Here is a 16,446-nt window from a genome sequence, read left to right as displayed (position 1 = left end):
TCCTAGCCCCCTAATCCAAGAATGCTAACAAAGTAAGTATCTGTGGTAGAGAACAGTAAGCTGTCTGTTTAAAGTTTTCCAGGTGATTCTATGTAGAGCCAAATTTGGAAACCACTGTAACCTTCCATGCCAAACAGAATAAAGGTAAAATCTAACTATTTTTAGCTACAGTATTTTGGAATTTTGTAGGTTCACTTTAGGTTGTCTCAAAGTTTCAGGAAATACTACTGGCATTTAATGGGTCAGGTCTGGAGATGAGAACTATCCTTGCATACTGTACAACTTTCAAATATCTACCAAATATACAACTAGGTGAAATACCTGCTTATAATTGTGAGCAACTAGAATCTAATTCCATTTTAAACTGCAATATTTTTACACTATTCTCTAAGAGTCATTTGTTATTTGTGACAATCACTGACACCCACAGTGATCTTGGTATCCCAGTCACAAATATAACACATCTGTAACCATTTGCACTTCTAACAATTGCATGCATGACATTATGTACAAACTTTTGCTTTTCATTGCTTTCTGGTATCATGTCTGAGCACTTAAATACTGAAACATAAAATGCATAATAAATTCCTCAATGTTTTCTAATATCACTGTGCCTAAGCATTTACATAACATAAAATGTACAATATTTTTCTTACATATCTCCTTTAAGATATTACACTGATTTTTAACAATAATGTAGGTTATTATCATTTTAGAATAGTAAGGGTTACAGAGAATGTTACATAAATGGGATATTAGGTCTGATGCACTTGAGAACAACTGTGTTAAACTACACAGGTACTAGAAGACAGAAATAATTCTAGAGACTGAAAGCAGTTGGGGATGAATGGGAGTAAGAAGGAAGGGATTCAGGATAATATCTGAGTTGCTGGCTGAAATAAATCAGGTGGATGCAGCATGATTTTTCAAGACAGGGAACACAGAAAAAAGAAAATTAGTAAAATTTTGAACAAACTTATACTGAGATTCTAGTCTAGTCCACACTTGAAAATGTGATTTTAGAATAAAGGAGGGAGCTCGGGGCTAGAAATAAAGATACAGCTTTGGTGTCAACAGCAAACGTTTAAGATGAGAATATCCACAAAATGCATGTAGAAGATAAGATGTGGCGACCAGCTGAAATTAAGCATATTAGTCAGCGGAGGAAAAGAAGCTAACCAGGATTCCCTCAGTAATGGCGAGTGAACAGGGAAGAGCCCAGCACGGAATCCCTGCCCCTCGGTGGGGTGTGGGAAATGTGGCGTACGGAAGACCCACTCCCCGGCGCCGCTCATGGGGGGGCCCAAGTCCTTCTTATCGAGGTCCAGCCCATGGGTGATGTGAGGCCAGTAGCGTCCCCAGGCGCGCCGGGCTGCGTCTTCCCTGAGTCGGGTCGCTTGGGAATGCAGCCCAAAGCGGGTGGTAAACTCCATCTAAGGCTAAATACTGGCATGAGACCGATAGTCAACAAGTATTGTAAGGGAAAGTTGAAAAGAACTTTGAAGAGAGAGTTGAAGAGAGAGTTCAAGAGGGCGTGAAACCGTTAAGAGGTAAACAGGTGAGGAAGATAAATGGATGGATGGGCCAAGTGTGGTGGCTCACACCTGTAATCCTAGCACTTTGGGAGGCTGAGGTGGGCAGATCACAGGATCAGGAGATTGAGATCATCCTGGCTAACATGGTGAAACCCCTCTCTACTAAACATACAAAAATTAGCAGGGCATAGTGGTGCATACTTGTAGTCCCAGCTACCACAGAGGCTGAAGCAAGGGAATCGCTTGAACCCGGGAAGCCGAGGTTGCAATGAGCCGAGATCACACCACTGCACTCCAGTCTGGCAACAGAGCAAGACTCTGTCTCAAAAAAAAAAAAAAAAAAAGAAAAGAAAAAGAGAGAAACGGATGGTTGACAAAGCCCTCATAGAGAAATATAGATACACATAAAGCAGGAAAGAGTACTGTCAAAGCAGCAGCCAGATCTTCTATTTAAATTTCAGAAGGAAGGAGTACTCAAAAATACATAACATAGGAAGCAGAAAACTTAGCTTTAGAGAAGAAGGATCTTTTTTCCTTTCAATTAAAAAATGAGAATGGATTCAGCTACAGATAAGTTTGTTTGAATGGAGGAGAAATAAGAGAGACTTAGGTGAGATCATCATCTCCAGTTACATAAGAGATCATATTTGTTTGGAGAAACAGAAGCAAATTAATCTGTTGAGAGCAAGAAAGGCAAGGTTTCTTCAGGAGTTGATTAAAGAAGTAAAAAGGAATGGATGAGGACACAGAACAGAGATAAATAAAATTGCTGAGTCTGATAAATTTGTAGTGGTATCAATCTCCAAAACCGCATTTGGCAATCTAAATTGTATTCCTAAATTAATTTAAAGTTGAAGGGATTCACAGGGCAAGTGTGGCAGAAAAATAAGGGACCAGACAGTACAGTTTGGGCTGGTAAGGAGAAAAAAGTAAACCTAATAAGCATTAGTTTGCTAGATAATTGGAGGAAAAGGGAGAGATCAAGGAACTAGAAGAGTGACTTGGAAATTGTGGGGGTAGGAGGAAGGTATCTTACTAAGAATCTGATGTTCTTCCTGCAGGAGAATTTACACTTATCCACATGCACATACATACGGCATTATACACACCAGATTAAAAAAACTATGTTCAATTAAGTCAAAGGGTCGATATTAACAGGCAAGCATTAAAAATCCAAAAAGACAGTAATTTATGGTAAAACAAAACAGTAAGCTTTCAATCACAACACTCTTAAGAATTAGAGAAGTAAAGAAATTAGCTGATTTACTGATTTACTCAAGCACATATTGGAGTCACTGGAGTTGCTGAGACTCAAAATCCAGAGCTATTGATATTCAGGGCACTATTCTAACCAATTTTACTGACAACAATAATGTATTTTATCTTGATGAATCATTTAAATGGCATGAAAGCATGAAACAATACTATAACCAAAGGTATCTATTTATGAATATTACTATTTCCAAACTTAAATACAAAGTATTTAAGTTAATCTATTAAGTTAATGTTGCCTTACGGAAAATGCCCAATAAAGAGCTTGTTTTCCTGATCTCTGAACAAAGCTCCCTGTTCACCAGAAAAGGTGCACTGATGTATAATTCTGCAGTCAACTAAAACCTTTTCTTTCAATTATACAGAGGCTACAAATATACTTTACTTTCTCACAAGAAGCAGCTACTTATGAGATATTTCGCTAGCAGTATATATACATTAAAAGGAATACTTTGTTATTAAAAAAAGAATTTTTCCCTAGGGCCCAATCATTTATTTTTTATTTCTCATAAACATGAAATACATAATGATTCTATAAGGTAATGAGAGCAGACAATCTAAACCCAAGCAGATCAAGAGAAACTAAGATTTAAAACATTCATTTTACATAACATCATTTTGTAACATGTAAGAAACGTTTCCAAACTGGCAATCTTAAACTTTTGATTCCACAATTTCAATATATTTTAGGACAAGGAGCACTGCTGTGAAAAACAAAGATTTTTTAAAAAAGTATCACAGGCCATAAGGCAAAGAGACAGAATTGCAAGTAGTTATATCCAAAGAAGCAGAGTGGTCTTAAGATACGAAATGTAATATACGTATGTTCATTGCAGCCTTGTGTACAATAGCAAAGACTTGGAACCAACCCAAATGCCCATCAATGATAGAATGGACAAAGAAAATGTTGTACATATACACCATGGAATACTACACAGCCATAAAAAACGATGAGTTCATGTCCTTTGTAGGGACTTGGATGAAGCTGGAAACCATCATTCTCAGCAAACTTGACACAAAAACAGGAAGCCAAACACCGTATATTCTCACTCAATGTTGAACAACGAAAACATGTGGACTCAGGGAGAGGAGCAACACACACTGGGGGCAGTTCGGGGGGGCTAAAGGAGAGACAGCAGGGGGTGGGAGGGATAACATAGGGAGAAATGTCAGATATAGTATGCACCTAAAGCAAAATAAATTTAAAAAAAAAAGATATAAAATGTAGTCAGGAGTTCCAGACCATCCTGGCCAAATGGTGAAACGCAGGCTCTACTAATAATACAAAAAAAAATTAGCCAGGCGCGGTAGCACGCACCTGTAATCCCAACTACTGGGAAGGCTGAGGCAGAAGAATCACTTGAACCTGGAAGGCAAAGGTTGCAGTGAGCTGAGACTCAAGGCAGAGTGCAGTGAACACCACTGCACTCCAGTCTGGGCGACAAGAGTGAAACTCCCTCTTGGAAAGAAAAAAAATGGTATGAAATATAAAAAACCTGTTGGATCCACAGGACTCATTTCAGGCAATTAGGCATGTGCAGATAGCAGATGAAGCTATTAGCGGTAACTCTGCAAAGCCTATAGTTTAATTATCTACATGTGTTAGTGCCTGTGTTACCCATATGTTGCCATATATTTGGGTTGTGTGACCCATGTACTTAAAAAGCATATATTTAATAAGGTTTCCGTCATTTACAACTCTGTCATATTTTCCAATTTCGATGCCAATGACCTTTAAATTATCTAAAATTATTTGCTTGTTCCTTGTATGTCTTTACACCCTTCCTTCCCTCTAACTGTTCAATGAAAACAGGGAACTTTGTTCAGTGTTGAATGAAAATAAAACACGTAATTAAGTCATATAATTCAATTTCTACTCTAGGACAATGTGCTTCAGTAAAAAAGAAATTATAATATTTTGGTTGAAACAAAAATCATAGAAGACAGAGCAATGACATAAAGTCACATTATGTATTTCTTGGTTAAAAGAATTCTATTTTCCCCCTGAAGTTCCCTTTCACACTACTGGTTAACAGATGTTCCACACATGGTATCCCAAGTATGAATTTATTAAGTCAGCAGTTAATGGGTCTATACAAAACTCTGAAAACAGAGACTTCGAGACTTCAATAAATGTCTTTTACACTGAACAGAGATAATCAATAGATTCCCCTCACCAACTCTCTAAAAACCTCCTACCTCATTTGCATCTGACTTGATTTCCCTCACAAATCAGATCTTTATCCCAAACTGCTTTATTTCAGTGAAAGACAACATATGGTTAAGCAAGAAACTTAGGAGCTATTCCTACTCCTCCTTCCTCATTCCCCATATCCAAACTTTGGGCAGACGTTGTAGACTCTATGACAAAATGAACCACAAATCTTCTACCCTTCACATTCATTGCCTTCACTGTACTCCAAGCTCTCATCATCTCTCTCCTGAACTACTCTGTCTCCTACCTTGGCCTGCTGATTCCCGCATACTTTAAATCCATTCTCAAAAAAGTGAACAAAGCAATTTTTAAGCAAATAGTTCACATTACTACTCTCCTGCTCAAATTCTCTAACGGCTTTCCACTTTTCTTTATCTCTTATTAATCTCTCATTGGCTTACTATTCCCCAGTCACACTGCTCTTCCTATTCCTTGAAAACGTCAATTTCTTTCCCACCTCAAGCCCTTGTCCCTGTTCCTCTGCCTAGAATGTTCTTCCCCCAATCTTTGTATGGCTGACTCTTCATTAATATTAGGACAAACCTCAAGCTTCACCTCTTAAATAAAGCCTTCTCTGACCATCGACCCACTTTTATTTTCTTCATAACATTTATTAGTATATGAAATTACCTCTTTTATGTTTATTTGCTTATGATTCCCATTTCCCTGCAAGAATGTAAGCACTGTAAGACTTCCTTCCATAAGATAAGGGACCTTGTCTGTCTTGTTCACAGATAAACTGTTAACATCTGAATCAGTGACTGTCTTACAGTAGGTGCTTAGAACCTATGTTAAAACAATATTTAAACTTTAATTTCAAAGTCACTTTTAACTTCAAAGTGATTTGAGAATCTGCTGCAAAGAAGCCGATACTACCCCTTTATTTTGATGCCAACATAAACATTTTCTTACATAATTAGGCAGTAAATGAGATGATTCTAGATAACCAAGTCTTCTGATTCCAGTCAATATACTCCTGCCACCCTAACCATGCTGCCTCTCTCATGTTAAAAATTGTAGCATCAGAAAATAAAACATGTAATTAATTCAAATATTTCAATTTATATTTTAGGAAAATTTCTTTTAGCAAAAAAGAAATTAAATGTGTAATATTTAATATAAGTAAATGTTTTAACTTAATAGCATATATTATGAACACTAAATCGGAATAAAAATAAACATTAACAAATTCTACATAAAATAATTGATTTTTTTTCCTTAAAAGGAAGCAAACTAGCTTTTTCTGAAGATAAATTATTTAGAATTTAAGTATAATTTTTCAACAAATGTTTGGTCAAGGAAAACTAAATCAGTGCTTATAGATAAGCCAAATTAGAAAATAAAATGAACCAAGATAGATGAATTCACTTCAGGGTAAATATATCAAAAAGCAGTAATTGGCTGGGTGCAGTGACTCATGCCTGTAATCCCAGCACTTTGGGAGGCCGAGGAGGATGGATCACGAGGTCAGGAGTTCAAGACTAGCCTGGCCAATATGGTGAAACCCTGTCTCTACTAAAAATACAAAAATTAGCTGGGTGTGGTGGCGCATGCCTGTAGTCCCAGCTGCTCGGGAGGCTGAGGCAAGAGAATCGTTTGAGCCCGGGAGGTGGAGGCCGCAGTGAGCTGAGACCACACCACTGCACTCCAGCCTGGGAGACAGAGCAAGACTCCGTCTCAAAAAAAAAAAAAGAGATATCACCAGATATCCATTTTTAAAATATATTTACTTTTATATTCCTCTCAATCCATCAAATACGTGGCATAAGATGATGGGTTTAAATACATATATACATCAAACCTCTAAAAATATATACCTGTGTGTGTGTGTGTGTGTGTGTGTGTGTATCTCAAAGATTTACTGTAACTAGATATCAGTTATACAATCCATCAATTGTGCTCCTTGGTATTACCCAAATGAGTTGAAAACTATGTCCACAGAAAAACCTGTACACAGTTGTTTATGGCAGCTTTATAACTGCCGAAACTTGGAGGCAACCAAGATGTCATTCAATGAGTGAATGAATAAACTGTGGTGTATCATAAAATACTGCATTATTCAGGGCTAAAATGAAATGAACTATCAAGCCACAAGAAGACACAAAAGAATTTTAAATGCACATTTCTAAGTGAAAGAAGCCAATCTGAAAAGGCTACATACTGTATGATTCTAACTATGAGACTTTCTGGCAAAGATAAAACCATGGAGAAAATAAAAAGTTCAGTGATTATCATCATTAGAGAAATGCAAATCAAAACCACAATGAGATACTATCACACATCAGTCAGAATAGCAATTATTAAAAAGTCAGGAAACAATAGATGCTGGAGAAATAGGAACACGTTTACACTGTTGGTGGGAATGTAAATTAATTCAACTATTGTGGAAGACAGTGTGACAATTCGCCAAGGATCTAGAACCAGAAATACCATTTGACCCAGCAATCTCATTACTGGTTATACTCAAAGGATTATAAATAATTCTATTATAAAGACACATGCCCACATATGTTTACTGCAGCACTACTTCCAATAGCAAAGACATGGAACCAACCCAAATGCCCATCAATGATAGACTGGATAAAGAAAATGTGCTACATATACATCACAAAACACTGTAAGGCCATAAAAAAGAATGAGCTCATGTCCTTTGCAGGGACATAAATGAAGCTGGAAGCCAACATCTTCAGCAAACTAACACAGGCACAGAAAACCAAATACCGCATGTTCTCACTACTAAGTGGGAACTGAATGATGAGAACACATGGACACAGGGAAGAGAACAACACACACTAGGGCTTGCTGTGAGGTAGGAGGCCAGTGGAGGGAGGGCATTAAGACAAATACCTAGTACATATGGGGCTCAAAACCTAGATGACAGATTGATCAGTACAGCAAACCACCATGGCACATGTACACCTACGTAACAAACCTGCACATTCTGCATAAGTATCCCAAAACTTAAACTTACTGTACATGTTTCCCAAAACTTAAAGTAAACTTAAAAAAAAAAAAGTCAGTGATTGCTAGGGGTTAGGGGGAGAAAGGGATAAATAAGTAGAACACAGGAATTTTTAGGGCAGTAAAGCAATTCCCTGTGATACTATATGTCATTACACATTTGTCAAAATATATGTCATTACGCATTTGTCAAAATCCACTGAACCTACAACAGTAAACCCTAATGTAAACTATGCACTTTCGGTGATAATATGTGAATACAAGTTCATTAATAATAATGAATGTGCTTACTCTGATGCAAGATGGTGGTGACAGGGAAGACTTCGCTTGCAGGGAGGAAAAGGGAATAAATATATGGGAACTCTGTACTTTCAACTCAATTTTGCTATGAATCTAAAATTTACCTAAAGGTGAAGCCTGTATTTTAAAAAACGTAACTGGAAAAAAATCACTTAAAATATTGCTTTATTAAAAGCTAAAAAACCAAAACGTAAAAAGGCAAAAAAAATTAAGGTTAACAAACTAGTATGAAAGAGGGCAATATTCTTAAAGAGAAGCTAGTAGTTCTGTTGTCCATAACAATCTATAGAGGACCTCCTAAGTCTGTCCTAAATCAAGAATAAAAACAGCCCTGTGCCTGTAAGTTTTAATCAGTTGAAAAGACATTATTAAGCCAGGCCTGTAACCCCAGTAATTTGGGAGGCTGAGGCGGGTGGATCATTTGAGGTCAGGAGTTTGAGACCAGCCTGGCCAACATGATAAAATCCCATCTCTACTAAAAAATACAGAAAAATTAGCCGAGCATGACTAGCTACTCAGGAGGCTGGGGTGGGAGGATCGCTTGAACCAGGAGGAGGCAGTTGCAGTGGGCTCAGATCAGATCATGCCACTGCACTCCAGCCTAGGTAATACAGCAAGACTCCATCTTAAAAAAAAAAAAAAAAAAAAAAGAAAGACATTATGAATACCTATGTATCATAAATCCTGTTTTTGCAAAATAATTCCTAAAAATGTTTGAACAACAAAGATGTAAAATATGGGGGAAAAGAAGAAGAGAACTTTTTAAGAAGTTTTAAATCTCTAATTAGGTAATAGACGAATTAAAACTTTGACCTAAAATCTCACTGCTATAAAGTGAAATTAGAATTAAAACAGTCTGATGTCAGCAATTAGAGGACTAAAACCTTTTTGAATGACTTGCTACAAAATATAAAATGACCTGTTCCTTTCCATTCTACTGGTCTTGGCATTTTATGCCTAAGTTCAAATTTCAATTCTATCTGCGTAAGATCTTAGGTATTTCTGTAAATTCAGTTTTTCTATGTGAACTATTTTTTTAACTATCAGAAGAGAAAAACTTCCCACAATAAAATTAAAAGCAACGTCATGCATAGAATTTAAAAAATAAAGATATTTGGCATCTAGTACAATAACCTATTCTACAGATGAATTGATCTATGCCCAATTATAGGGTCAGTTAGTGGCAGAGGCAGGAATTAGCCAAATTTTTATAACTTCACAGTATTCTGTTACCTCATCCTATCTCCTCCAAATGATGTTATTTCCACGTATAATACAACAAATTGAGTAATTATAAATTCTCTCATTCACAAATATACAAGAAATGTTACTAAAATCATTTACAAAACTCATGAACAATTATTTGTATTTTCCCAAAGTTAGGTACCATTGTTAGCTTTACTGAATTATAATTGACAAATAAAAAGTGGATATATTAAGGTGTACAACGTGTTGTTTTGATATACATATACAATATAAAGTGAATACCACCATAGCCTAATTAACATATCCACTAAAACACAAAATTATTTGTGTGTTGTGAGAACACTGATATACTTTGTTAGCAAGTTTCCAATATAAGACACAGCAATAACTACAATCATGCTGTACATCAGATCTCTAGAACTTATCCTAAAAAACTCAAACTTTGTACCCTTTGACCAACATCTCCCCCATTTTCTCCAACCCCCAGAAACCACTATTCTACTCTCTGCTTCTGTGAGTTTGACATTTTAAAATTTCACATGTAAGTGACATTGCTAAGTATTCATCTTTCTGTGCCTGGTTTATTTCACTTAGCACATCACCCTCCAGGTTCATCCACGTTGTCACCAATATCAGGATTTTTTAAAGGCTTCATGTCCCATATTATCTATATACTCCTCCATCAATTAACACATAGGTTGATTTCATACCTTGGTTATTGTAAACAATGCTGCAATGAACATGGAAATGTAGATATCTCACAATATAATTTCATTTCCTCTAGATATGTACCAAGAAGTCAAATAAATGAGATTGATGGATCATATGGTAGTTCTCTTTTTAATTTTTTGATGAAACTCCATGCTGTTTTTCAATATGTGGCTGTACCAATTTACAACAGTGTAAAAGAGTTCCATTTTCTCCATATCCTCACCAACACTTAGTCTTATTGTCTTTCAAATAGGTGTGAGGTGACATCTAACAGGTGTGAGGTGACATCTAACAGGTGTGAGGTGACACCTAACAGGTACGAGGTGACATCACATTGTGGTTTCCATTTGCATTTCCCTGATGATTAATGATGCTCAGCATTTTTTTCACATACCTAATGTACACTGTATGCGGTCTTTTGAAGAACATCCATGCAAGTTCTTCGTACATCTTAAAAAATTGGGGTGTTTTGTATCACTGAGTTCTTAAATATATATTGGATATTAAACCTTTATCAAATGTATGGTTTGCAAATATTTTCTCCTTTTCTGTTGATTATCCATTCACTCTGTTGTTTCCTTTGCTGTGCAAAAGCTTAGTCAGTTACAGCCATATCACTTTAGTTTTGCTTTTACACCTTACGTTTTTGGGGTCCTATCCAAAAAAAATCACTGCCTAGACCAATGTCAAGAAACTTTTCCCTTTGTTATCTTCTAGTAATTTTAGTTTTAGCTTTTTAAGTAATCTATTTTGAGTTGATTTTTTGTATATGGTGTGAAATAATGATTTTCATGTGAGTTTTTATATATGGTACAGAAATAAAATTTTTATGCTAATGCTTCTGCATAGGGATATTCCGTTTTTCCAACACTATGAAGAAACTATCCCTTTCCCATTTTGTGCTCTTGATATCTTTGTTAAAGATCAACTGATTGTACACATGGTAAAAGCTTTCTGTTCTGTTCTATCGGTCTTTGTGTGTGTTTTTATGCCAGTACTACAGTTTGGATTACTAGGTTTATAATATATTTTGAACAATTCTGGAAGCATCAAGTAGTATGATGCTTCCAGAAATTGTTCTTGCTATGGCTGCTTGGGGTCTTTTGTGGTTACAAACCAATTTTAGGATTGCTTTTTCTATTTCTATGTAAAATGTCATTGGAATTTTGATACCTATTGTACTGAATATATAGATTGCTTTGGGTAGTATAGACATTTTAATAATATTAATTCTTCCAATTCAAGAACACAAGATATCTTTCCATTATGTGTCTTCCTCAATTTCTTTCATCAATGTTATATAGATCTCTGTGTAGATCATTCATCTACTTTGTTAAATTCATTCCTTTTTACTTTTATGCTACTGTACAGGGGATTGTTTTCTTAACTTCTTGTCCATTGTTAGTTTATAGAAACACAAGGTTTTTGTATGTTAATTTTGTTATTTTGCAACTTTACTGAATTCGTTAGTTCTAACATTTTTGGTGGAGTCCTTGGGGTTTTCTATATATAAGTTCATATCATCTACAGAAAGACAATTTTACCTTTTCCTTATTAATTTCCACATCTTTTATCTCTTTTTTGGGTCTAACTGCTTTGATTCAGATGTACAGTACTTTATTAACTAGAAATGATGAGAGTAGAAACCCTTGTCTTGTTCCTGATCTTAAGAGGACAAGCTTCCAGCTACCTTAGGGCTTATGTAACCTTTATGTTGTTCAGATACATACCTTCTATCGCTAATTCGTTGAGTTTTTATCACAATATGATAAACTTCGTCAAATTTATTTCTGCATCTATTGAGAGATCACACAATTTCTGTCCTTCATTCTGTTAGTGCGGTGTATCATTTACTGGTTCTTGCGTATGCTGAACTATCCTTGCACCTATGGGATATATTCCACTTGCTCACTGTGTGTGAACCTTTTAATGTGTTGTTGAGTTCAGTTTAGCTGTATTTTGTTGAGGATTTCTGCATCTATGTTCATCAGAGATACTGACCTATATATATATTTTTCTTTTAGTGTCCTTATCTGGCTTTGGCAACACAGTAACACCAGACTTTTAAGGTTTTGGAAGAATTTTACAACTTGTGCTATGTCTTCTTTAAGAGTTTGTTGGATTCACCAGTGCAGCCTTCAGGTCCAAAGCTTTTCTTTTCTGGGAAGTTCCTGATTACTGATTCAGACTCCTTACTAGTCATTGGGTGTAACTGGATTTTCTATTTCTTCATTATTGGTAGACTATGCTTCTAGAAAAAAATTTTCCATTTTTTCTAGGCTGTTTGTATATATTCCTTGTAGTCTCTTATTATCATTTGTATTTTTGTAGTATCAGCTGTAATGGCTTCTCTTTCATTTCTAGTTTTAATTGAGTCCTTTTTGCATAGTCTAGCTAAAGATTTGTCAGTTATTTAGAAAGATACACAAAACCAACTCTTAGTTTCATGATCACAAAAAAAAGCTCTGAGCTTCATTAACTCTTCTATAGTTGTTCTAGTCTCTATTTATTTTTGCTCTGATCTTTATTATTCATTTTTTTCTGCTAACTTTATGTCTAGTTTGGATTCTAGTACAGGGTTTCCAATCTTTTGGCTTCTTTGGGCCACAATGGAAGAAGAATTGTCTTGAGCCACACATAAAATACACTAACACTAGCTAATGAGCTTGAAATAAAAAACACAAAAAATCTCATAATGTTTTAAGAAAGTTTACGAGTTTGTACTGGGTCATATTCAAAGCCATCCTGGGCTACAAGTGGCCCACAGGTTGGACAAGCTTGTTCTAGTCCTTTGAGATACATAGTTAGGTTATTCATTTGATATCTTTTTTTAATGTAAACAGTTATCACCAAAAAATTCCCTCTTAGAACTGCTTCTGCTGCTTCATATAAGTTTTGCTATGTTGTGTTTCCTCTGTCTTTCGTCTCGAGATAACCTCTTCAATGTCCCCTTTTGTTTTTCCTTTGATCTACTGGTTGTTCAAGAATGTGTTAATTTCCACGTATTTGTGAACTTTCCAGTTTTACTCCTGTTTTATTGATTTCTAGTTTCATACTCATGCTTACAAAAATACTTGATACAATTTCAATTTTCTTAAATTTCTTAAGATTTGTTTTACGACCTAAGTATCTTAAGTTCTATGTGCACTTAAAAAGAGTGTATATTCTGCTACTGTTCAATGAAATGTTCTGTATATGTCTGTTAGGTCCATTTGGCCTATAATGTTGTTCAAGTCTGTTATTATTTTCTGCCTGGCTAATCTATCTATTGCTAAAGGAGGGTTACAAAAGCCTTTATTATTGTATTACTATCTACTGTTCCTATCATATCTGTTAAAATTTTAGAATCTCAATTTTCTCATTATAAAAAGTATTTAGGTGCTCTGATGCTGGATGTATATATATTTACAATTATTATATCTTCTTGATGAACTGAATTCTTTACAATGACTTTGTCTCTTGGCGACAGGTTTTGACTTAAAAGTCTATAGCCATTCCTATTGTCTTCTGGTTACCATTTGAATGAAATATCTTTTTCCTCCAGTTGTTTAACATAGCATTGCTGAGTAAAAAAAGAATAAAAAAAGGAGTATCTTTTTCCATTTCTTCATTTTCAGCCTACGTGTGCCCTTAATGCTAACATAAATCTCTTATAGGTATCATACTGTAGGATCTTTTTTAAAAAAAAATTTTTTTAAGACAACTCGGTCTTTTGATTAGAAAGCTTAATCCATTTACATTTAAAGTAATTGTGGATAAAGACTTACCATTGTCATTTTGTTGTTTTCTGACTATCTTGTAGTTCCTCTATTTCTTTCATCCTCTCTCAATGTCTTCCTTTGTGATTTTTTTTTTTTTTGGTAGTTAGATGCTTTCTCGTTATCTTTTGTGTATTTACTACAGGGTTTTTTTCCATGCGATGTATATAAGACATCTTGTAGTTATAATAGCCTGTTGTAAGCTGATAAAAATTTAATTTCAATCACATACGAAAACTCTAACTTCTCCACACCCTCTCCAAGTTTACAGTATTGAGGACACAATTTATATCTTTTTATATTATATATAAAAATTATCCAAGTGGCCAGGTTGAGTGAATGGTGACAGTTCCTCAATTTGTTCAAAAAAAAATCTAAATTAAAGACAATAGAAAACCATTAAATAACTAAGAAAGGAACTGATAAAATCATCAACAGTAAATAAAGATGACAAGAAACAGAAAGAATCAGTAAATTGAAATGCTCATAAATGAACATGACCCTAAATAATGTTAATAGATCCTCTATATAAAATTATAATTTAACTCACATATACGATATATGCAAAATCACACGTTAATATACTTTGAGCATTTACAGAACACTGAATGAACATTTTTATTATACACTATTTTCATGCATATGCTGACTTTTAAACCTAACCTTAAAAATGTGCCTTCTTCCTAATATGATTCATTTGCTTTTTTCTATTAAAAAAAAAAATAAAGGTATGTGAGAGTTACACATCTGTGGAAGGGGCACAGAAGAAGAAACGGAAGAACATACACTACAATTAATTTAAAGATTAGACACATAAACCCCAAAAAACTTTGATGAAACAAAATTAGAAAAGGCAGGATTGCTTTCTAGTCTTAGGAAACTGAACAAAATGAGTGGCCAACAAAATACAAAAATTCCAAATGTCTATCTCAAAAAAATTATTTTCTCCTATCATTTCAGTCCTGATTCTACAGAAAGCACTAATAATTTTGTCATTCCCATATTAAAAAAAGAAATTTCTTCCAATAATACATTATGTCTAAATGCAGAATTCATATAACCAAGAGGCCAATTACTTTCGGCTCGTATCTTTCTGAAAAGTATGTTAAAAAATATATATATTCTATAAATTTAAATTCAGGGCCTTAGAGATTAACTTCATAGTCATCTAAGCCCATTTTTCCATTAATAGTAGGATAAATATTTCCATAATTGACTACTAGGAAGGGATGATGTAGCTCAACTGAGAAAAAAATCTAACTCATCCATCCTTGGCCTGTGCACCAATTCTTAAAAACTAGCACTGATTATTCCTTAGTAGTAATACTGGAAAGGGTACATTGTTATTTTAAAACTATTTTTTCTCTTAGCTAGGAGAAAAATAGTGATTCTGAGAAATGATGGGGAAACGATGTCTAGAAACTTAAGTTCTATATATATTCAATTTGACATACCTCATAATCTAACATCAAAGATGATTTAACAACTTATCTCAACTCTCATGTTAAGTGGAGATACCACCTAGCTTTCCATCTCAAAAGTAAGGTGCTCAAAATTAATCCCAGAACTTTGGGAAGCCAAGGTAGGAGGACTGCTTGAGGCTAGAAGTTCGAGACCAACCTGGGCAACATAGGGAAACCCTATTTACAAAATACATTTAGAAAAATTAGCCAGGCATGGTGGCATGTGCTTCTGGCCCCAGCTACTCAAGAGGCTAAGGTAAGAGGATGACTTGAGCCCAAGAGACAGGGGCTACAGTGAGCCATGATTGTGCCACTGCACTCCACCCTAGGTGACACAGTGAGACCCTGTCTAAAAAAATAAATAAATAAATAAAACAAAATTAAAATTTTAAGGCAGTTATAAAAATATCTGGAATTGTGGGTTTTGGTTCCAATGTCACGTAGGCAAAGGTTACATTTCTAGGCCTCAGTTTTTACATCTGAAAAATAAGTCAGGAGGGCCGCAAGATTTCTAAAATTCCTCCTGCTAAAACTTAACAGAAAGGAGTTCCTAAGAAGAACAATTTTTGGTGTTTAATACATAGGAGGCACTTAAGAATTACTTTTAGTCTGGAAAATCAACTGTAACAAAATTTCCACGTCAAAAAACTCTCAGATTTATAGAAAACATACTACCATAATTAAATGTTCTGATTATATTTACATCCTGGGACAACAATGATCATTTATCCCTATTAAAAAGCAAATGTCATGCAAATACATGTTCTGGAATACCCTAACAGTACACTGATCTGAAAATATTCTATAATATATTCTCAGCATTTCCCAAAATGTGTTTCTTTCTTTCTTTTTTTTTTTTGAGACCGAGTTTCGCTCGTTTCCCAGGCTGGAGTGCGATGGCGCAATCTCGGCTCACCGAAACCTCCGCCTCCTGGGTTCAGGCAATTCTCCTACCTCAGCCTCCTGAGGAGCTGGGATTACAGGCACGTGCCACCATGCCCAGCTAATTCTTTTTTTTTGTATTT

The 16,446-nt window shown here is 35.1% G+C and overlaps 1 protein-coding gene across 8 annotated transcripts in view; it reads right to left on the bottom strand.

The window, feature by feature from the left end:
* The window catches only part of SHOC2 (SHOC2 leucine rich repeat scaffold protein), an 86,735-nt gene that overhangs the window by 47,390 nt on the left and 22,899 nt on the right, over nt 1-16,446 (bottom strand). For 3 of the 8 annotated variants that reach the window (XM_078346486.1, XM_035269065.3, XM_078346485.1), the window contains exon 2: nt 13,968-14,161. The exons of the other annotated variants lie outside the window; for them this stretch is intronic. The gene's annotated coding sequence lies outside the window, so the exon portion shown is untranslated. The remainder of the gene's footprint in view (nt 1-13,967; nt 14,162-16,446) is intronic. 8 annotated transcript variants of the gene reach the window in all.

This window comes from Callithrix jacchus, chromosome 12, assembly GCF_049354715.1.
Source record: "Callithrix jacchus isolate 240 chromosome 12, calJac240_pri, whole genome shotgun sequence".
Classification (NCBI taxonomy): Eukaryota; Metazoa; Chordata; class Mammalia; order Primates; family Cebidae; genus Callithrix; species Callithrix jacchus.
Note: the sequence above shows the minus strand (reverse complement) of the source record. Positions and strands in the feature narration are given on the sequence as shown.